Raw genomic sequence first — 23,461 nt, 5'->3', positions numbered from 1 at the left:
AATTTCCATTTAAAGTGTTAGCTATAAGCCAGTAAAAATTTGAGGGGCTCTATTTTCAACTTGTACATTTATTTTAAATTGCATATGTAGTACAGTTCCTTATAGATAAATCAGGAAATGCTAGTAAATTATCAATTTAAAAAGTAAAAGTCTCCTAAGAGTTCACTGAGTATAATCACTGTTTTTTTTAAAATTTACTTTTAACTGGTGCACAAAATTTGAACACATACTGGTAGGGTAACATGAGATGCTTTTATATATGTGTATATTATATAATGTTCAAATCAGGTTAAATAAATTTATCATTTATTTATAGTGAAATTTTAAAAATCTTTTCTTCTAGCATTTTGAATTGTACAGTACATTGTTGTTCATAGTTGTCCTGCTGTGCAGTCACGCAACAGGACTTCTCCTGTACAAGTGTAATTTAGTACCCATTGACCAACCTTTCTCCATCCCTCCCTCCCTTCCTCTCTCTGGCCCCTGGTACCTACCATTCTACTCACAACTTCCATGAACTCAGCGTTTTTAGATTCCACATATGAGCAACATCATGTGGCACTTTTGTTTCTATACATGACTTGTTTCACTTTAACACAGTGATCTCCAGTTCCATGCATGTTGCTGCAAATGACAGGATTTTATTCTTTCTTATGACTAGCAATTATCCATTGCGCACATGTACTGCATTTTCTTAAACATCAGTTGGTTAACCCAGGTTGCTCATGTTTTCTTGGCTATTATGAATAGTGCCGCAATAAACATGGGAGTGTAGATGTCTCGTTAGCATACTGATTTCATTTTTTAAAAATATAATACCCAGTGGTTGGATCACATGGTAATTCTATTGTTAATTTTTTTGAAGAACATTCATACCATTTTCCATAATGGCTGTACTAAGTTATATTTGCCAGCACTTATCTTTGGTCTTTTTGGAATTAGCCAATTTTTACAGGGGTGAAGCAATATTGCTTTGTGATTTTGATTTGCATTTCCCTGATAATTAGTGATGTTGAACATTTTTATATATGTGTATCAGTTGGACTTTTGTATGTCTTTAGAGAAATGTCTGTTTGTATTGCCCATTTTTTAATCTGGTTCTTTTCTTGCTTTTGAGTTTTTGAATTTTCTTATATATTCTGGATTGTTAGCCCCTTGTCACACATGCAGTTAGCAAATATATTCTCCCATCCTGCAGGTTGTCTCTTCGCTCTGTTCATTGTTTCTTTTGTTCCATGGAAGAAGCTTTTTAGTTTGATGTAATCCCATTTGTGTGTTTTAGCTTTTGTTTCCTATGCTTTTAAGCTTTTAAGGCCTTCTTCAAAATGTGCTTGCCCATTTTAGTTTCCTAAAGCAGTTCCCCGGTGTTTTCTGATGGTAGTTTTTGTTTTGTTTTAATTATTCACTATTTTGGATTGATTTTTGTAAACGGTGAGAGAAGGGGTCTGGTTTTATTTTTATGCCTGTGGTATCTCATTTTCTCAGCACCACTACTGAAAAAAATGAACTTTCCTCAGAGCATGTTCTTAGCACTTTTGTCAAAAATAATTTGGCCATAGATGCATGGGTTGCCTTTCTTGGCCCTCTCTCCTGTTTCATTGTGTGTCTATTTATGCCGGTACCATAGTGTTTGGATTACGACTGCTTCTAATATCTTTTGAAGTAGTGTAATGCCTCTTCCTTTATTCCTTTTCTTTTTGCTCAAGATAGCTTTCACTGTTTTTATATCATCAAGATAAATGTTAACAGTGTATTTTGTAAATACGATTTCTGCAATTTAATTTTATTTGTGCAGATGTAGGGTTTGCAAGCAGTTTAAATAGTTTAAAAGTAATAGCATATATATAAACTAAATATGGTAGTTTATATTTCAATACTTTTGTATTTAATAGATACAGTATGTACTAGTAGTTCTTTTTTTCAATTTGAAGTTAATTACACATCCTGTAGTTTTGTTTTTGTTGTTTTGAGCATGGTAGATGCCCTCCTGCCTATTGAGAATCTTTGGTGAGTTCTCTTCTGACTTTGTAGATTGCTCCACTGTCTTCTGGCATTGATACTTAGAAGACAGGGCAATAATATTTCTATCCCTGTAACTTGCCTTGCTTTTGCTGTCTAGAGTTTTGGTATATAATTTATAAGAAGAAATAAAACATTGTTTTACACAGAATTACATTGTCTAAACACTAATGTTTTCTGGGCTCTAAAGAATCTTCGTGAAAGTCCAGTACTAAGAAATCCTGACACTTGGTCACTTAATTCTAACTTCAAGAATTTGATGAAGTCACATAGTCAGGAATACCTGAAATAATTTTGGATTTTCTTGTGATTAGAGGAGAAAGCTTTGATAGGTTTTGGGAACCTTTATCATGGGGATTAGGAAATAAAGGTTTTTAGAGGGAAAACGTAGGGAAAGGTTTGCAGGCATAATTTATTATACCTGATAGCTTCTGTTCAATTCATATATTCAACCACACTTCTCCAAATACACCTGCCTAGATTGATTATTTTGGCTATAAGTTTATAATAGTGAATGTTCAGATCTTGTATTTATTTTTTTCTTTCATTTCATTTTCTTTTTTTAATACCTTAAAATTGTCTTGCTAGAACTATTTGCAGTCACTTTTGGAAATATTCCCACTATGCCAAGAACCTAGAATTACCACCTTCAGCTTCTTCATCTAAAATACATACATAGGACTGGAGATGTAGTTCAGTGGTAGAAGGCATGCTTAGCATGCTAAAGATCCTGGGTTAAATTCCTAGCACAAAAAAACAAAACAAAACAACATACACAAATAATTTTTGATCCATAAATTTGATTAGTGTATCAGATGCTCTGGAGCCAGCCTTTCTGGATTGAATCTTGGCTGTACCATTTATAAGCTGAGTGACCTTGGGCAGGTTATTTAACCATCCACCACCTACTCTCAGTTTTCTGAGCTTAAATGGGGCTAATAATAGTACCTGCCTTATATGATTATTGTAAACATAAAATAGCTTTATATATAACATGCTTATAACTGTATCTGCCTGGCACATAATCTATATTTAATCAAAGATAGCTATTTTTTTGTCCTTAATAAGTATGGGGGGAGGGTATATCTTTATACTATATAATATTTTATCTACTTTGATTCAGAGTGGCACTATAAGATTATATTCCTGCATACTACAGTGATGCAGCCACATCAATGTTTATAGTGGCTCAATTCAACTAGCTAGACTGTGGAATCAACCTAAATGCCCTTCTAAATGAAAGGGTAAAGAAACTGTGGTATATATACACAATGAAATATTACTCAGCCTTAAAAAAGAATGAAATTATGGTATTTGCAGGTAAATGGATGGAGTTGCAGAATATCATGCTAAGCGAAATAAGCCAATCCCAAAGAACCAAAGGCCATATATTTTCTCTGATATATGCTGGTCCATAATTGAGGGTGGGGTGGCAAGGGAAGAATGGAACTTTGGATTGGGCAGAGGGAAGTGAAGGGAGGGGAGGGGCCATGGAGGTGGGAAGGATGGTGGAATGAGACGGACATTATTACCCTCTGTACATGTATGATTGCACTAATAGTGTGACTCTGTATCACATACAAACAGGGGAATGAAAAGTTGTGCTTCATTTGTTTACAGTGAGTCGAAATGCATTCTGCTGTCATGGATAACTAATTAGAACAAATTTTAAAATATTATATTTCTATCTAGTATTTTAAATAACCAGATTTAAAGTATTCAATTTACTTTCCTCATTACTTGTTTCTAGTCTGAAGAGTTACTTGTGACTGTGTAAATATGTAGTTGTTTTTTGGGGTTATTTTTGGTAGAAGTTTAATTGTTACTCAACTGAAAAGGGAATTACTACATCACTCTGTAATATGTTGTCTTGCTAATCTGAATCTGAAAACTCAAATAACCAATACAATGACAGAACATGCCTGTGTAGTTACCTTAAAACTCAAATCACTTCAGGACTGGGGATGTGACTCAGTGGTGAAGGGCTTTGCCTGGCAGGCATGAGGCCCTGGGTTCTATCCCTAGCACTGCAAAAACAAAACAAAACAAAACAAAACAAAAAACTCCTCCCCCAAGCCCCTTATTTGGTTTCTGGTAGATCTTCACTGTTGCTACTCCCTTATCAGATTTGATAACAACAACAAAAGACAGATTGAATGTGGGTGTGGTGTTTGTCCATTCTGAGGACTGTCCTTACTACCAGGTACACAGGAAGAAATATCTTTAATCATGTTCAAATGTTGGAAGTCACTATCTTTCCAGTACCTGCAGACATCTGTTTGCTCTTGCCAGAATGTTTACCAGGAATCTTACTGCCTCAGGACATTTTAAATAATTGTAGGCCAGGCTTTGTAAACTCAGAGTAAAACTTGCAGTTGTTTTTAAAATCAACTAGGGTTGCAGAATATGGTGCCTTAAATTTTGCTGATTATGTAGAATAGAACTCTGTAGTGTTCTGTTAAAAAAAAAAAAAATAGGTGGAGTCATGATGAAGAATAGTCTCCAATTTAAAAAATTCTTTACCAAACAAAAAGCATCCAAGCAATCGAATCTCAGTTGAAGGTGATGTAAAGATATAAAATCTTACCTATGAGAATTTAAAGTTCTTATTGTGCATCATAATCTCTCAGTAGCCAGTGTTTCTTGAAAATGGTTGCAAACCATAGGAGAGCCAAGTGAGGAAGTGCAAATGTTAGAACTTCCCTTCATCGAAGCTCACCTGCTATACATTTAAGGGCTAAGACAAAAATCTCAAACTGCTCTATTTCAGCAGGTACAAATGTGTAGTTGTTGTGTGATACCAAGTCATTATTGTACAACTATTTTAACACAATGAAAAATTTTAACATTCAACTTCAAAAACTGATGACATTCATTGATACCCCAATACCCATGTAATAAGTATATCATTACATATTTTAAAATGTTTTTCCCCCTCTATGTTCTAAAATCCTAACCTCATTTTCCATGTGGTTTTAATTTTTTCATATTGCAGGAATTTTGGAAACTGCTTTTGCCTAGATGTTGGAAGAAAATATTTTTTTCTAGACCAGCCAAGTTTCTCATACTTTAACTATTGGATCAGCTTTCCCTTGTGTAGAAACTATTTCTACTAAAAGAAAGAATGGCAATGCTAGGATGTACATGATTCACAATTTACCTTATTGAGCAAATTGCCTGCTTAGCAGTAGAATTCAGGATTACAAATAAGTGTATGCATGTCCAGGCTCAATGCAGAAAGAGGAAGTAGAGCTTGCTTGCTTTCTTGGTCTCCAAGGCCTTTGTTGATGCAAGATGTTACAGGAAACCTCTTAATTTCCAATTTGTCTTTAGCATAGCATCCAAGAAAGTGGACACTAAGCCTAGAATATCATATATAACAGTTTCAGTTTCACATCTATACATGGCCACAGGCAGAGATATGAAGCAGAAAACCCTAGAAAGCAAGACATTTTTCCCTAGAGTGACTGGGTATCAACCCACCAGTTGCTTACTTTATATTTCTGAGCCAGACAGGTCCCTGAAATGTAGGCATTCATCCTAACTAAAGGAGTCCCCACCAGGCATTGAAGTTCCCAAGGGAGAGAGGCTACTAGCCTTCAGGGAAAGTCTGGCTAAGAAATACTAATTTTAAAAATAAAATAAAACAAGAGTAGCATCAGGCAGTATATAATTAGATATTCTTTTGTGTAGCACATGCTGAAAATGCATCTTGGAGTCAGAGAAGTCTCTGTGAGCTGGTTCAGTTGGCCCCTTTCCTGCAGGCCTGTACTTTGTCTGGGCAATGCCTTCATGTACAATAGAGAAGGCCAAGCTGTGACTGGACCAGCCTATGCATGCCTGACTAGCAGCCAGGATTTCACTCACGGTTCCCCTAGACTGAGGGCCATGTGCAGTGACTAGCCGGACAACTGTAGAAGGTGATCTCACTCCCCTCCTTTCCTTCTCTGAGGCATCTGAGATTTAAGTTTTGAAATGAACATGTGAATAGCTCCCAGGAAGATTTACATATATTCCCAGTGTATGCATTTTGGGGATGCTGTTTAATTGAACCCTTCTTTGACATGTTCTTCTCCAGTTTCTTCTGTGTATACCTTTTCATGAATATCTTTATAACTGTTTGCATCTCTGTACCTTTTATTGTGACTATCATAGCACTATGACCAAGGTAGATGCTTAGAAGATGTTAAATAGAATAATATATTTCACACATAATGTGCCATAGATAATAGGGGAATTAATATTGGAGGAAAAACAGTCAGTAAATCTGGGAAATACATAGTTAACATGAAGAAGAACAGATGATTACCTACCTGTTATTCTAGGCTCAAGTACTCTCAAGATCATGTTTCAGAGATTTTCTTGGTCCTTTTCTAAATACACATTTTAAAGTTAACTTTATAGATGCTGTGTTTTCTCATTTAACCCAGATAGAATACTATTGTACTATATACTTTGTCTCTAAGCATCTCTTGCCTGAATCCCCATGTCAGTTTTTTCCTGTCCCACTGTGTAGCACCTCAGCATGGATGCATAGCTCTGCAGAGCTGGATATTCATTCTGTATCATAACTTTCCATTCACATCATTTATGAATAACTGATGCAATAACTTTATGTCTGGACATCTGATTTAAGGAACATAAAATAGGTAGGCAAAGCTTAGCCCAGATTTACTTTGTTCATTTTAAAATTCCTCCCCAGTATAAATCAGCAAGTAGGGAGCAAAAGACACTCTGAATAAAATAAGTAAAACAGTTGTACATGAGGGATACAGCATGGAGAACATTGAGAAACATGAGATTTAATTTTTGTCTGAATTTAATTCAGGTTTTTGTGCCCCATGTTGAGAATAGAGAAACATTAGAGGAGAAAGAAAATAATAGAAAGGAAAAGAAAAAAAGAATACTCTAAAGGTTGCCTGGGATGTGGTTGAGTTTAAGTTTCTGGAGAAGAATGTCTTTGACCTACATGTGCTATATTCGTACGGTTAACCCAGAGCAGAGGTACCTCAGGTGAGAGGAACACGTGATATTGAGCCAGTGGAGGATTCTTCTGCTACTTAATGCATTTTGAGAGATGAGCTGGTGAGGGCAATTACACACAACTAGTTTAGGTCACATGAGACCCTGACACTCTTAGGAAACTGAAAAGAAAGTATATGAATACATAAAAATGTTCATGAATACTTATTGCTAATAGCTCATCCGTTTCCTTAAAGATTTGCTTTTTAGGGTGAGATTTCACTAAAGCAGGAACAGTGTTTCTGTGATCAGAGAGGATGTAATCTGCATATACCAGTTTCTATTACATCACATTTTTTTTTTATCCCACAGGCACAGTATTAAGATGTTTAGTGTAAATCAGCAACAAAGCCAAATATTAATATATGGAGTATGAAACACAGAATTCTTAACATAATGCACATGGGTGTCTTCTGGTGCTCAGAACACTGTCTAGTAGTTTTCCATTGTGCTATATTTAATTGAGGCTTTTTATAATACAGTGATACCAATTAATAATTGTTCCTCTTCCTTATGGCTGGCCATCATTGATGTGTCAGAAAACATCAGTGATACGAACAGTGATTTTTATTTTTATGTTACATTAGTGGAGATAAATTCTGCTATAATATTGCTGATATGGTACAGGTTTTGCACGAAATATATTGCTTTCCCTGCTCTCCCCACTTTTGGTACTAGAATTGAACTGCATCCCCAGCCCTGTTTATTTTTTTATTTTGAGACAGGGTCTTACTGTTTTGCTGAGGCTAGCCTGGAACTTGATCCTTTTGCCTCAGTCTCCTGAGTTGCTGGGATTATAAATCTGACAACAGTTGCTTTTAGCAGCATCTGTTGAGCACTACCATATAAAAACCATACTATTTGAGAGACCTGAGGAGAATGAAAATGTGAACAAATCTTTCCCCAGGTTCTCTGAGTTGGTGAAATGTATACTTGTCTACCATAGCAATTAAACCTTCATGCTTTATCTCCAAACAAATCTTCATTAGAGTTTCAGCAAAGATACTTCATAGTTCTCTCTAGGATAGAATTTCCAATTTTTTCTCACTTCCCCCTTGTACACTGTTAACCCATTTGGTATAATCAGTGTCTACCATAAGCAATGCAAACTTTCTCTCCTCTCTACCAGTTTCTAATTTTGGGTGTATACTACTCCAAACAGTCCCCAGGGTAGATTGTATGGTCCAAGCTTTTTTTTTTTTTTTAAATCACACACATATTCATAAAAGTTATTTCGGCTCTTATTAAAATTCTGCTTGATAAAAATTTTGGTTCCGTTGTAATATAAAAAATATTTTACTGTTTTAAAAAGTTATTTCTTTGTGATAGTAATCTACTGGTCTGGTTCTAAGGTCAGTTTAATATTTTTAACATAAATAAAGAACCATCACACAAAATATTTAGTTGTAAAGGAACATGTAGGAAGAAGGAACTACATCATGGGTGCGCTTACTAAATTGTGATTCTTATTTTCAGTCCTGTCACCAATTCACAGGTTTTTAAATGAAACTTTGCTAGTATATTTCCATCTTGGCTTATGCCAGTTAATTCAACAGCTTAGCTGTTAATTCAACAAATTGAAAGCTGTTACATTTTTCATGTTTAACAAATGGGTTAAAAACCCCACTGAAACTTTTCCCTAAAAGATTTATGTTGTCTTTAGCTTAGGCATAGATTTCCCCCCAGTAGCTTCCAATAACTTTGACAGCAAAATCGCATCACTGTGGAAACAGTTCCAGGTATCCACTTTCAAAATGCTTTTTTCACAGCATAAGTTGGGCCTTGAAGGAATAGATTGTTTATTTTTACAAAATCTCTGTCAGGTTGCTTGTTAAACTTCTTTTCCGCACGCACGCACGTACATCAGCATATTTGGAAAGCATGCCATTTCGTAGAAGAAAAAATGTGTATTTTTCTTTAAATTATTCAATTCTTATAAGAATAAGAAACCTTTCATGGCTTAAAATCAGATAAGAAACCTCATGGCTTAAAATATTTTCATGATTATTCCCCTTCTTATTATAAACTGTTGTCAAGAGTCTACTAAGTTAGATAGTAGAATCTGTAAATCACCTGACTGGGGAGAGATTAATGGAGATACTTGGCCACAAAGACTCCTTAGGAACCTCCTGTCTTTCCCTTGGAACTCAGATACCACTTGTGGCTATCAGACAGATGAGGCTGCTGTTGTTATTCCATACGTTAAATAGAACAAAACTTGTTATCTTTCTCATTTGCAGACTAAACACATAGGTTTTGATAGGTTCTTCCTGCATCCCATGGATGGTTATGCGCCTCTACTTCAAAGACCAAGGCCTCAGTGTAGACCACCTGGGGAGCATGAAAATACCTTAGACACTTCCCAAACCAGATTATTAGGATGTTCAAGGGTAGTACCTAGGATTTTTTTTTTTTAATAGCTCTCCAGGTGATGCTGATATTCAAGTTTGAGAAGCCCTGATTAGCACTTCTCAAATTTTGATGTCCACACTTATCACCTGAGGATCTTGTTAACTTGGAGATTCTCACTGAGGCCTAGAGATTTACATTTCTTACAAGCTTCCAGAGCTGCCTGGTGAGTGGACTTCACCACTTTGAGCACAGAGACTACATCACCCCTCTCTGCTATTCTCTCTTCATTCTTTTGGGTTCTGAAGGCTACTGATAAACAGAACTGCAGCTGTGTTGAGAAGGGCCTCAAGCTCCAATTGTTGTTGCTGCATGATAGGAAATTTTACTGAGAACAAAAATAATACTTTCCTGATTTGTGAAACCAAGATAGTTATAGTTGTTAGATGTGTTCTTAACTTTTATGTTTTATCTGTTGAGCAAAGCAGGGGACAGCTTCATGCTTTGTACTCCTTATTGCAAGGTGAACTCACTCTATTGTGGGGAAGCCAGGAATTACAGAATGGCTACCTGAAAAAATATTGAATTATAAGGGTGGGAAGGAGAGGAATAAAAGATATATATCACTGATAGCATGGGTGGAAATTTCTGTTTCCTTTTTATTTATTTAAAAATATTTTACATTTAATTTTAAGTATTTTACGTAAAACAAAGGACTTCATGTACTTTTTGTATACAAGAGTGCAAGATTTATAATAGCAGTCATGATTATGTATGTTTTTACTAATGCATTGAGGGAAAACTGTATTAATTTTACATTAAGAATATGCATATTACTTCCAATTGTAACTTTTTAGGAGAGAATACTGGTGAATACGCAAATTGATGTACTATAGAATTTTCCTAAGCTAATACTTTAATAACAAATCAACCTAAACTTTTAGGAAATAATTTCTAGTAAAGATTTGTAATGAGCGTAGTCCTTCAGTGACTGTATAAGTTCATACAGTAGATAATCTCCTTGTATAAAAGTTTCAAGACTGTGCAATGATTTGTTTATTTTATGATCTGTGATCCAGTTCTATAGAAAATGTTCTCATTTTCTCTGATCTTCCTTTAGTTCCAACCTGAATCTTCCCAGTACTGTATCTTTTACTTGTTTTTTCCTCTAGATGCATACTGTACATCTTTGCATGTAACTTTTTCATAGCTATCTCTCTATTTTTCGGTTAAGGTCTCTCATTGATATTCAGAAACAACACATGCTGGGATCTGGATAGACTGTGGAATTTACTTGCTGACTCCCAGCTCCATTGACTGACTTAGTATCAATTCTCAGATCTTTAGTTTTACTCACCAGATTAATCTCAGTGGGCTGGGGTAATATTGCCATTGTCATGATGCTAGTTGAATGAGGCCTTGCTTCTCTGTCTTTGGTACTCTGTACGCTCCCCCTTCAAATTCCATGTGTTTATAGGCTTTTGAACCACCAGTGCTGCAGATGCATGTCTAAGGCCACTGATTTCACTTGAAAAGTATTTTGGGGTTTCAATATGCCATCTTTTATATGCAACATATTGCTGATATATGCATATCGAATATCTCTGAAGTAAATAGCATTGCCTCCTGACCCTCAGCTACTGCAGTTACCTCCAGGATCAAATAATTTTCATTTGAAAAATTATCGGTTTCTTCTGAGGGAACCAAAAGTAAGATAATCCAATGCTTCAACTGAGTTGTTATTTTTTTTTTTTTTTTGACACAGTTATTTCATTTGCTGCAAGTTTCTGAAATCTTCATTCTTATCATGCAGCAAGTGCTCTGTCACCCACAGCTCCTGCTCCTTGCTTAGGAATTCTTGCTTAGGAATTTGGTTATGCCACCCACTTCAGCCCCCTGAATCTTAATTGGGCTTCTGACCTTGTCTGATGCTGCAGAAAGGTCCCTAAAGTCCTGCGAGTGTGAACAGCTTCTCCAGTGGCAGGCTCCTGCAGCTTAGTCAGACAGCCCAGACAGCCCATAGACCATGAGTAGCACCCCATGGAAGCCGGCCCCACATTGGTGGCCTGAGACTGGGAAGCCTCTGGATCTATTTTCTTTTTATTTTAAGCTCTGTAAGCAACTCTGACCTTCATATAAGAATACTGAGTTTTTAATAAAATGACTATGAGTTATTACTTATAATACCCATTGATAACACAATACCAGTGTTTGTCTATTCATTTAGTGCAAAAAATCAAATTCAGGTCCCCACATATGCTAAAGAACAAGCTACACGCCCCCAGCCCCTCCAGGGTTAAAATATAAACAATGCCATTACAGCTTCTGCTCCAGGTTCCCAGAGTGATCACAAGACATCCAGCCCTCAAAGGTTGACATGAGGAAACAAGGAAAGCCTACGACCCTGCTCTTTTGTGTTTCTATCACTGGTTAAATATTTTAATATCACTTCAGTTTGTTTAAATATGTAATCGTTAGAGCAAGGCATCTCTGGCATTATTGAATCCAATGGCCCAGTTACATAAGTCAACCCTTCACAGATAAAGGTTCTGGAGCTAATCTCACATTTTACCAGAGACCCAGTAGGTCTCCCAGTTTCCTGAGTAGGACTGCTGCCTCTGTCCAGAACTGGTCATTGTACCGTCTCTCTAGTGTTCCCTTCAGTCCTCTTAAATTTCATTTCTGGACAAATATATCAGGAGTGAAGATATCTTTATTCTGTTTTACAAGTACTTACTGGTCTGTCACTAACATTCTGATACAAGAAATATTAGACAGTCTGACCTAAAGTAATATGCAGCATTGTTAGAAATTCTGTACATACAGACCTGGAACAGGTAAACAGCAGTACCAGACAATATGTAGCTTGATGCCCAGTGAGTGTCATGAAGACCATCAGTGTCCTGAGAGGATAAGAATAACTGAGAAAGGCTCAAATGGGAGGATGTAGTGAATTCTGGGAAGGACGAGTCCCACCACACATCTTTTTCCCCCAGATTTATTTTTTAATTAGATTCTACTGCTATTTTGTCTTCATAAATATGAAAATCCCATACTGTGTTTACTACCTAGACCCCCTGATTGTTTCTGCTCAAAATTTTGAACATATTGCTTGAAGTTTTCCCTTTATTCCAAAAAAGTTTAAATCTCTATAAATTTAAATTTTAAATTTTATTAATAAACTTAATTTATTAAATCTGATAACCATGAGTAGAAAACAAAAGAACAGAGTATTTTCATAGAATGGTAATTAATCCAGGTACATAATTCAGAAGTTTCTGTCTGTGTGCCATTGTTTTTCATCTCATATCAGCAAACCAGCAGTCTCCTCACCCACCACCTCTTGTTTTATTTCACCCCAGTCTTCTGCATTAGGTTGAAAGAGATCAATATCTTCCTTTAACTCATATTTTCCCAGCAAGAGACTGGTTTAATAGATGTTGATGCTCTAGAATGGTTGGTATTTCCTATAACCAGGTATAGGAGATTTTAAAATATGTAAAATATATGGAGATAGTGCCAATAGAAACTGGAGAAGGGAGACGTGGTCTCTTGTACTGTCCGGGGCACTCCTTGCCTGCAAGCACAAAAGAGGTTAATGAAAGGTTAACTTCCTTCTGACAGGCAGTTTCTATATAGGTTCTTTGGAGTGAAGATCAGAATGTTATCAGAAATGGATGGTAGCTCAGATGACACAGTGAAAAGGAAGCCGGGGCTAAATTTAGAAATCACACAAAAACTTTTTAAAAATAGCAATATAACCAGTAACACAAAAAAGAGGCAATATGCATTTTCATCTTCCTGAGAAAGCAGTGCAAGTTGGTGTGTTTTTTTGGATTATATAAAGATTGATTTGGTTTGTGGTATTTCATGACTAGTGCTGTGTCACCAATCACTTTCATGGGAAGCTCTTTAGAGTTGAAGAGGAAGCAAACTAGGAGAGCAGATGGTAAAATGCTTGCTGAAGAGTGAAGTTTTTGACACAAAAGATTGAACTTCAGGTGAGGATGTATGAAGAATTTAAAAATGAAGAATTCAAAGAGTGGAGAACACCTAGATATCAATCACACACACACACACACACACAAAAAAAAAAAAAAAATCAGGTAAAGCCTTCAGGCACATCTAATGGGGTGTGTTAGACAAGGTTTTTTGTTTGTTTGTTTTGTTTAGGGATTGAACTCAAGGGCACTGGACCACTAAGCCACATCCCCAGCCTTATTTTATATTTTATTTAGAGATAGGATCTCACTGAGTTGCTTAGAGCCTTGCTTTTTTAGCTCCTGGGATTACACGTATGTGCTACTGTACCTGGCTTAGACAAGTTTTTGATTAGATTGTGGTCTTTGTGTGTTTTGAAAACATTGAGAGGAATACAGTCTAAGGAGATTTAGGCTTTCCTGTAGATGGGGGGAAAAAAACAACCTTTTTGTGTCACTGAAAGTCAACATCCTTCTAGTTGAAAAACAATTCTAACTATAAAATAATCACCAGTGGTAATTATAATTTTTATATATAATCTATATCTTAAGAATTTAAAACAGCATTTCCTTGCGGTACAAAACTGATAGTGCTACAACATGTTGGTAGGAATCCTAGAAATTATAATTTTTGAACAGATCCCCAAGTTTCACTGAATACAAAAAAGTGTTAAGAGAGGATATTTCACAAGGATATTCCACCATTGTTCCCCTTGTGTTATACCTGAGGTACAAACTAAAGATTATTTCTGTTTAATGACGCATTAGTATGTGCTTATTACTCTGCTCTTTTATGTATATTCTTACTTTTAATCTTTACAACAGTACTGTGAAGTAGTTTTCAGAACTTCACTTTGGAGTAAGGAAATCAAGGCTTTACAGGAGTGCCAAAGTATGTAAATGATCTCATTCCATGCATCTAACTCCAAAGCCACAGGCCCTGAGCCACTGTGTATTTGATATTCCTAACAACCCAAACCATGTGGTACTCTTTGGTACCTAATGCATGCCGTGTTTTTCTCAGATCTGTGTGTATTAGAACTCAGAGCACAAGCTTTTAGTGCATAAATTAAAGGACCAGGAAGAGAAAACATTGGAAGGTCTCAGCTACACAGGTTTTTAATGAATCTTAGCCAATAAGCTAAGAAAATGTTGATTTGTAGGAGTCAGATTCAGAGTAATTCTCAGTTCTTCATATGCAAAGTATACAAGCCTCCTTATCAAACAGAGAATGCAAGAATTACACAAAAGCCCTGGGAGTTGTAGGTTTGGGCAGGGGTAAGCTCAAATTATTTTGGGGTCTGGTAGGTAATATGAAGGTGGCCAGGTTTTGTTCTTTGATGCAACATAGTTTTTGCATTATAGGACATAGAATATGCTTAACTTCTGTAACAAATTATGTGTTCCCTTCTTTATTCTTGTCAATGTGAGAGTCAGTTGGTAGCCAACCTCACTAGAGCTCCTTGTCACCTTGGAATATGGGCAATATTGCTTAGTCTTTCAGTTTATCAAAAAGAGTAGGTATTCGTGTGTTTTGTTTTGGGGTGTGTGTGTGTGTGTGTGTGTGTTTGGGTTTTGTTATTCTTAATGTGAAATCTCTGAATTTTAGATATTGACCTCTTAAAAAATTGTACTAAATCAAGTGGTATGTGAGACCTCACTTCTAGCCTTCTTGGTATGAAAGCCAAGTCTTCTCCATATATAGGCTAATAATGAGTCCCAGTGTGACTGAGATTCAGATACTAAACTTGATACCTGTTGTCCTAACATCCCACCACTTTAGCATTTGTCACAGGTTTTCATTTTTAATAAAGCATTCTTATTAATATCTGCATTAAAATAAGCCAGTTTAGCATTAATAGACATTTACTTTGTGTTTCCAGATTTGTCTGTGCAGGTATATAAACTTCTTGCTTGATTAAATCTCAAATCTGTTCCAACACTTTTCCACATCCTTCCCAGACTCATTGTTAACTGTACCTCCTTTTCAAAGATAGCATGTGGCATTTCTACTGAATAGAAAGTTCCAACAAGTGACTGGAGACATCCAGCCCCTTCTAGTCTCAAAGATGTAGAGGCATGTGCTGCTGCTGCCTCTACAAGCCATGCTGTTCTCTGCAAGCTGCAAGACCCACGCACCCACCAGCCCAGCAGTAAGCAGGGTCAATGGGAAGTTTTTGTCATGTGAAATACATGTGGAAAATCAGGACGGAGCAGTCTGTGTGGTCTAAAAAGCTTTTGCTTCAGTGACTATTTGCTATAAATCTATTACTATTCAATTCATTGTTTGATTGATGCTTTTATTTTGGGACAAATTATTTTAGCCATAATAAGCTTTGAAAAACCTTAAAATACATGTTTAACAACAACAACAAAAAAATACTGAGCTTTTTTGTTTGTTTCTTAAAGTCAATGATAATGTATAACTTATGTAAAGATTGTTAATATTTAGCATCCACCATTGTAGCCATAGTGATGTCATCAACCACAGAAAATTTTAAAGGCCTAAGTCTTCTGAAAAAGGATTTATATCTACTTCAAAAGTTTGTGGGTATTTTCAGAAGACTTTGCCCAAAGATGACATTTTACATGTGCAGTTGCAGAAAATGTATTTTTATATCAGTCCTTAATGACTTTTCATTTGATAAAATGACTTCCCTTCTAATCTAATTTAGCTCATCATTTATTCCAGCTATTCTTACACATGTACAAAAATTAAAGCAGTAGTTTTTAATTCATTAACTCCCCTAAACAGAAGAAATCATTTACAAATAATTGATGGTTTAGTTTTTTTTTTTTTTTCACCCACTAATTCATGGAATCCAAGTCAAACTTTTAAAAATTTGTTGATAAAGTGAAATACTTAGCATGGCTTTGGATACAATAGTAAAACCTTTTGATTATTTAAAATGTTTTAAAAGTCATTGTGGAAATAAGAGTATTTTGTGGTAATGATATAAATATAGTTCTTGATGGAAAAAAGTGTCATTGTAAAGTACTATATATATGAAATAAAGCTTATGGATCAGAAATGCACTTGGAGTTAGTTATGGCTCACATATAAGTCACAATTGTGTCTTAATAACCCTCAACAACCTACTAGTTGTGAGTTTCATCTTCAAAACATATTTAAGAACAGTAGGTTCCTATTGGAAGGTAGTTCCTATGAAAATATTTGAACTTAAATATTTACATATTTTCACATGAAAAATATAATAGTGTAGGAAATATCTTCCATTTAGCAGAATTTGTTCTGACCTTATCAAGTACCTCAGCCTCCAAAGAGAGGATATTTGCAAATTAATTATATTAAGGTCTGCAGAGAAGAATTGAATTGAAAACATTAACAATTTCAATGTTAATATTCTTTTTTAAAAAAGATTTTTAAAAAACAATATTGCAAGCAATATTTAAATATTTAAAAGTATAATATGTCCATTTTGAAAAAAAATTAGTCTTCTGAAAAATGTCAGAGACACATTATAAAATACAGATATAGCTAAGAGCATGATTCAAGTACAAGAAGGTACCAACAAAAATATTTCTGCTCGTGTTTCTTTTTTAATCTACATGAACAATGAAAGTTACATTTATAAGAAATAATTTTGTATTTGGAATTAATGTTTTAAAAAATATGTATTTCCTTGAATAATGCCAACATAGTACAACTGATTTGTTGGTCAATAAATAAATATTTTAGAGTTGCATGACATTAACAATTTTAGTAGCCTTTTTTATACTCAAAAGTATCATGGTGTGGTTAGTAAACTGCATCATCACACTCTCAATAGAAAGTCACCAGTTTCTTAGTACTGGTCCCAGTAACGTTCCACAGTTGATTACTACCTATAATCTTCCTAAAATTTATGTCCTTACCAAAGTGACATTATATGACTTCTGTTTATTTAAAAATCTTTCTGGTAAGATATGGGTTTCCTTCATTTCTACTCACATTCTGAATATTTCATTACTCTTTTTCTCAGGACAAAGAGGTATCACTGCTATTATTTTGTTTCATATTTTTACTAATAGAACAGTTTCTTCTCTGTATTAAAGGGGCATTTAGACAAGCTATTTGAAAAGCTCCTTTCCTTCCCCAGGTGCCTATTTCATACAGGGTGTTCCAGAAAGATTGTACCCCTGTGCTGGACCTTGGAATGCTCAGGAGTGTCTGGGCCTCAAAACATTAAGGAACTCGTTCATTTTACTTTGAGGGCTCTGAAAGTCTACGAAACTGAGTTGGGGAGTCTTCTTTATCTGTTTTCTCTTTTGTCAAACAATAAAATCCCAAGCCAGCAGCAACATATTCCTCTGGTTAATAAGATTATAGGAGCACAGACATTACAAAGGGCTAACGTGATTAGATTTCTTTTTTTTTTTTTTTTCTGAGAGGTAATATCAGGAAATGATCCACATATAATATATGATCTCAGAAATGACGATGATATGAATCCATAAAGCAAGGCATTTACGTACTATGCCAGACTGGGGGAGAATCAGCCAGGAAGTTGTTGTATTTGTATAAAATCAAGCCCCTGTTGGCTGTTCAGGTTCTCACTCCCTACTCCATGTTTTAAAAATGTTATCCATAAGTACAACAATCCTATCAACCAGTTGAAAGGAAGATAGCCTCCATGGTCAAACAAGTTTGAGAACTCCAACCCTTAGCTCACAGATTCCCAGCTCCATTGTCTTCTTGAAGCTTCTGCATTTTGCAGTACAGACATCTGTTTAACTTCTTATAACTACCATTCTCTACATTGGTCTTACTTTGACTTTGGAACCTACTTGTCAAATAGATAGCTATTAAAATCTCAAGTAACTAATGTCCCACAAATATTCTTTGAAGGCATCCATACATATATTCCCTAATCTTTTTTTTCAATATTGCTTTTTAGTTGTAGGTGGACACAATACCTTTATTTTATTTTTATATGGTGCTGAGGATCGAACCCAGTGTCCCACTCATGCCAGGTGAGCACTCTACCTCTGAGCCAAAACCTCAGCCCATTCCCTAATCTTAATGATTTGTAAATCTTTAAAAGACTCTCCCTTCCCAGTTTCTTCTTTATCACACTATGACTTTGTATAAACTCTCTGAAAATAAACTGTTCTTTAGGTTGTATTTATGATGCTTATGTGCATATACCCATACTATGATGTTACCATCATAATCATAAAGGTAATAAGTGGGACTTCAAAGAGTGTAAGATTTATTTGTTTATTTATTTAGGTACTGGGGATTTTGAACTCAGGGCCATTTTACCTCTGAACTGCATCCCTATTTATTTATTTTTTAAATTTTATTTTAATTTTGTTTTGAGACAGGGTCTAGCTAAGTTGCTGAAAATAGAACTTGTGGTTCTCCTGTTTCAGCCTCTGGAGTCACTGGGATTACAGGCGTGTACCACTGTGCCCTGGTAATGCAAGATTTTGCAGACCTGAGGGCAAGATTCTTTGTAATAGGACCATGTAAATTACATCAGTCCCACACTCTTTGGAACTGCTTGGTTTATATTTTGCCATACTGCGTCAAGCATCTGACCTCCAGTGTCATTGCTTCTGATAATTAGGATATGGTGACAAACATGAAGTAGGAAGATGACAAGCACAGAACTAAATAGAAGAATATTTACTTGAAAAATTAGTAATAGGGCCATAAAAGAGATTTGAGTTCTTTTAAAAGAAAAAGAATGTTTTAAATGATAAAGGAATATTTCCTCCACCCAGGAGGGAATCTACTTTGTGTTGGAATAAGTCAGATAGCCTATTGGAAAGCAAAACCCAAAAGAGAAAGATATTTCCAGCAATATTTTATTTTTCTTTTATTCTGATGCTGGGGATTGAACCCAAGACCTCACCCATGTTAGGCAAGTGCTCTGCCATTGAGCTACTTCTTCAGCCCTTCTTGTATTTTATAGTACTTATAATACTTGTTTTAGGCATTTTACTAACATCTCTTAACTTCACTATTGTGAAGAAATGATGTGTGTTGATTTGGACTATTCAGTTTTAATGCATATTCATTAGTACTTCATGCATCCTAATCTTGCACCAAAGATGATTTACTAATAAATAAGTAATAAATGATTTTTAAATAATACACAATTTTTAAAAAAATAGCTTCACATAATGGTTGCACCCCACTTTTTTGCCCCCACCCCCCCAAAAAATGGCAGAAAATCATGATGATTATATGGTGAAATATGATACAACTAAAATCTGGTTGGTCTCAGGATGATATCAAGCTCTACCTCTTCACTTATGACCATGATTCTTTAAATTGCTCAGTGAGAGACTGAATAGTCTTCATCTAATACCAAGTTTAAGAGGGATATGAGAACTTAGCAAAGAAGAATAAGTAGATCCCTGCCACCAGTAGATTTCAAACAGGATCCATAATCTTCAGGAGGGGCTTCAAGAGGCTGTGTCATGCAGTAACTTGTAATTTTGCTGAGCAATGAGTTGCATCATAACTGCAGAGAGGCTTTTCTATGGAATGAGTCAGTCAATAACGTGAACCCAGACAGCAGCGACTCGGTATGACTTTATTGTTGTCATTTATGTAGTAATGCTTATTTAAAAAGATGCAGCAACAACTGTCGCTGTGTGCAGTGTACCTGAGAGAGGGCCAGCTGTTCAGGCTATAAAGGGGTCAGAAAAAGGTGAAGAAGTCTGATGAATAACTGTGTCCAAGTTTTCTGCTGTAAATTTGATGCTGAGGGGCATTTACAAATTTGAGGACTCAGAGACCCAATATCCAGTAAGGGTTTCCAGAATGTCATTTCCCATTTGAACAAATTAAGAGTTGGATGACATGCCAAGGGCACAGAGGCTAGATTGTACATATATACCATGGCTTATATTTTCTGTGCTATTTTTCCTTTTGTTTTTGCCTTTTAAATAACCAGTAGCTTTAGATATTAGGCTCCACCTTTATGTATTTTATATGCATTCTGTAATTTAACCCTGTAAAGTTAAAGCAGTTATTACCCCATATAATGGATGGGAGAGTAAGGTAACCAGGAAGCAGAGGTTTATAGAGATATTGGCTACCTAATGCAAAGTCATTCTCAGCTACAACTGGGTGGGATAAGGCAAATAGGCCAGTCTGAGGGTTTATCACTCTGTTATGTGCTTCCTTTGAGCAGAGGAAAACAAAGCTAGCTGGATTGTTGTTGGTTCCCCCCGCCCCCAGTATTTAGAGTCAAATGGAAAATGTAGAAAGATGGGAGCCTCAGTTTAGAATTAAAACAGACTCTGATGGTGGTCCCTATCATTTCTGATTCAGAGGTCCTCCAAAGTCTCCCCTTCAAACAGAGCAGATCTAATGAGCTGAATATTTGTGTCTAAGAGCTTCAGCAAATGTGGAAGTTACCATTTGGTTTTTAGTTCCAGAGTGTAGGAATAAAAATAGGTGTGACATTCCAGTGTAAAGCCACCTTGAGCTGCTAATGAGTTTTTGAAAATCCTTTCAAAGTGACCATGAGATTTTTAAAATTTCATTTGAAAGCTTGGCCCTCGTGGGCAGGGTAAGACCTAAGACCTATGTGGTAGGACCTCTGTTCCTTCTTCCCTTTGCAGAAACAACCATGGAAATATCAACACATCTAAGATTTACCTGAATTTTATGATCACCATGTCACAAAAACAAGACATTACCACATTGGCACATCTCACAGTTTCCATGTGGCCTTTCCCTAGAATTCTGCCAGAATTCCTAAGAGGAACTTTTTAGAGTTCTCACAGTGTTCCTTCTAAGACTTGCCATGAGCTTCCTAAGAGTTCTGAAAGCTAGCATTCAGCATTAAATATCTCCACCCAATGTGCTCAACAGTAACTTAAAATGAAATAAATTTATATTTTACATTTTATTTTTATGATTCATTAACACATTTTGCTTTTCTGTGTACAATGCTTAAAATAGGTTAATTATAATTGACTTATTATTTATGTTATTGAAGGCGACTTCATCATATGCAATTTTATTGATAATTGTTTTAATTTAACATAATTATTTATAATTTTTTACTACTGTTTGACATTTGGGCAAATTTTTAATAGAACCTAATTTATCTTTCTATTCTAACATACTAAAAAATATTATTTCCACAATGCAAAATGTTTTTTACAAAAAAAAATCAAGGATTGCTATTCCTTTGGGAATGTTTATGTCAGCAATTTTTGAGTTCTGTGTGTGTTTTACAAAATGCCGCCAAGCGCTTAAATAACTTAGAGAACATCACATGAAAGCTCCTACATAAATGCAAATTATAATTGATTATATTTGAATGCCTTTTTCCAAAAAGAGCAAGGATGGAATTCTTAACTTCAGCTTTAAAAGTGACTTAGAAATCCTGACCTGGGTGAAGGCAGCACAGTGATCAGTGTATATTAAGGGCAATATTCTTTCTTAGATGATGGAGGTTGACTTGAGAGTTATAGATTCAGCACTGAGACAAATGATATGGCATTCATTATGCAGGTTTGTGTGAATTGAATCACCATGATTTTTCCTCACAAGACCATCCCCCCACCCCCACAGTTAAAAGAAGGTATCATGTTTATTTCGCCTACAAAGGTTTTGTTTGTGTTATTCCTTCTCTTTGGAAGCCTCATGAATCTTCATCTTCACCTGTTGTCTAGCTAACTCCTATCTTCTCTCTGATACCTACTCAGTCCATACTGCATTGAACTTGCTCATGTACAAAGTTAGCTATGTTCTGCCCTGTCTTCTCAGCTATGGTTAGAGATAATAAGGTATATTTTGCTGAATGATATTGTGTGCTCATAGAGGAACAGTGTCATAACTCTTCAGTGTTACACATTGTGGGTGTGTTTATTACATATATTTACAGTCATGCAATTTATGCTAGATGAGATCATAGGTGTTTTGGTTGAGTTGTCTTATGTTTATGGACAGGGAAAATTTATACAAAAATGTAATTTCTCATAAGAATCATCACTCGCATTATAGGTAAAGCCAGAATTAGAATTTAGGTGTCGTAATTTCCAGCCTACTTTAGTACCCACTCTTCTTTCTTCCTTCCTTCCTTCTTTCATTTTACAAATACTTATCATTCACCAGGTATCAGACACTTTGCTAGGCCCTGATAATGCATTGTTGAGCCTGTCTTGGAACTTATACTATCATTAGGGAGAAAGATAATAACAAATATCACGTAAATGCCCCTATTCCAGCTACTGAACTAAGCGTTGTTAAGAATTCTGTAGTTCTATGAGAGTAAGTAACGGTAAGTAATGGATGGACTCTTTCCAAATGCCATTGCTTGGCCTAGTGGAGTGAGTTATCAAATTCATTTTGGAAATTCTACCTACCCTAACCTATGTCACCGTGTACTTTTACCCAATCCGGAAAGCAGTCTTAGCCATTTCACCTAGTACATAATGGAATTTGTCTACATATTATTGTAGTAAAATGCCAGAAAATTATTCAATCATCAGCATCCATTAAAAGTACCCACCAATGTCACCTACTGTGTCCCAGGTTGTATGACTTTAGACTATATCCAACAGGAAAACATTTGGCATATGTCCCTGCTTCCATCCCACCTTTTGCCTTCCTCAATATTCTCAGATTTCTCAAGAGAACCCATGGGATATGTAATTTAGGATTATATCAGGGGTGGTCAATTGTCCTATCTCAGGACACAAAGTTAGTGCTTTTTCATGCTTAGTGAGCAAGGGCAGAAAGGGAGGGGTTGAAACCTGATGTTAGCCGTACTTGCTGATGTTGGGCAGAGTGAAGGAAGCCTCATACGCTTGGAGGAGGGCCAATTCTATAGGCAGAGCAGATGGGTTCAGCCCAGTCTTTGGGAACAAGAAAGTTCAACCTGATTTAACAGTGTGGCTGTTGAGCCAAGCAAAGCACAGCCTGGACATTCACTTGGGCCACTGTTTTTGAAAGGCTCCACTCAGAAGGAACTCTGATTGAGGTAGGCCCCACCAAGGATGGGATTCAGAACTCCACGCTGTTAACATTGCTGATAGGTTAACAAAGCATTGGCTAGACTGGGACTAATTCCTGAAAATAACTATAGGAATCCATTTCCAAGATCAGATAACAGAGT

General features: G+C 35.8%; 1 protein-coding gene and 1 pseudogene across 2 annotated transcripts in view; one reads left to right on the top strand and one right to left on the bottom strand.

The window, feature by feature from the left end:
• The window catches only part of LOC124103218 (guanine nucleotide-binding protein G(q) subunit alpha), a 287,047-nt gene that overhangs the window by 178,197 nt on the left and 85,389 nt on the right, over positions 1–23,461 (top strand). The window lies entirely within an intron of this gene.
• LOC124103223 (peptide chain release factor 1-like, mitochondrial) lies at positions 10,331–12,026 on the bottom strand (annotated as a pseudogene).

The sequence above is a fragment of the Marmota monax genome, unplaced genomic scaffold, assembly GCF_021218885.2.
Source record: "Marmota monax isolate L192 unplaced genomic scaffold, Marmota_monax_Labrador192_F-V1.1 WCK01_AAM20220418_F8-fsc00172, whole genome shotgun sequence".
NCBI lineage: Eukaryota > Metazoa > Chordata > Mammalia > Rodentia > Sciuridae > Marmota > Marmota monax.
Note: the sequence above shows the minus strand (reverse complement) of the source record. Positions and strands in the feature narration are given on the sequence as shown.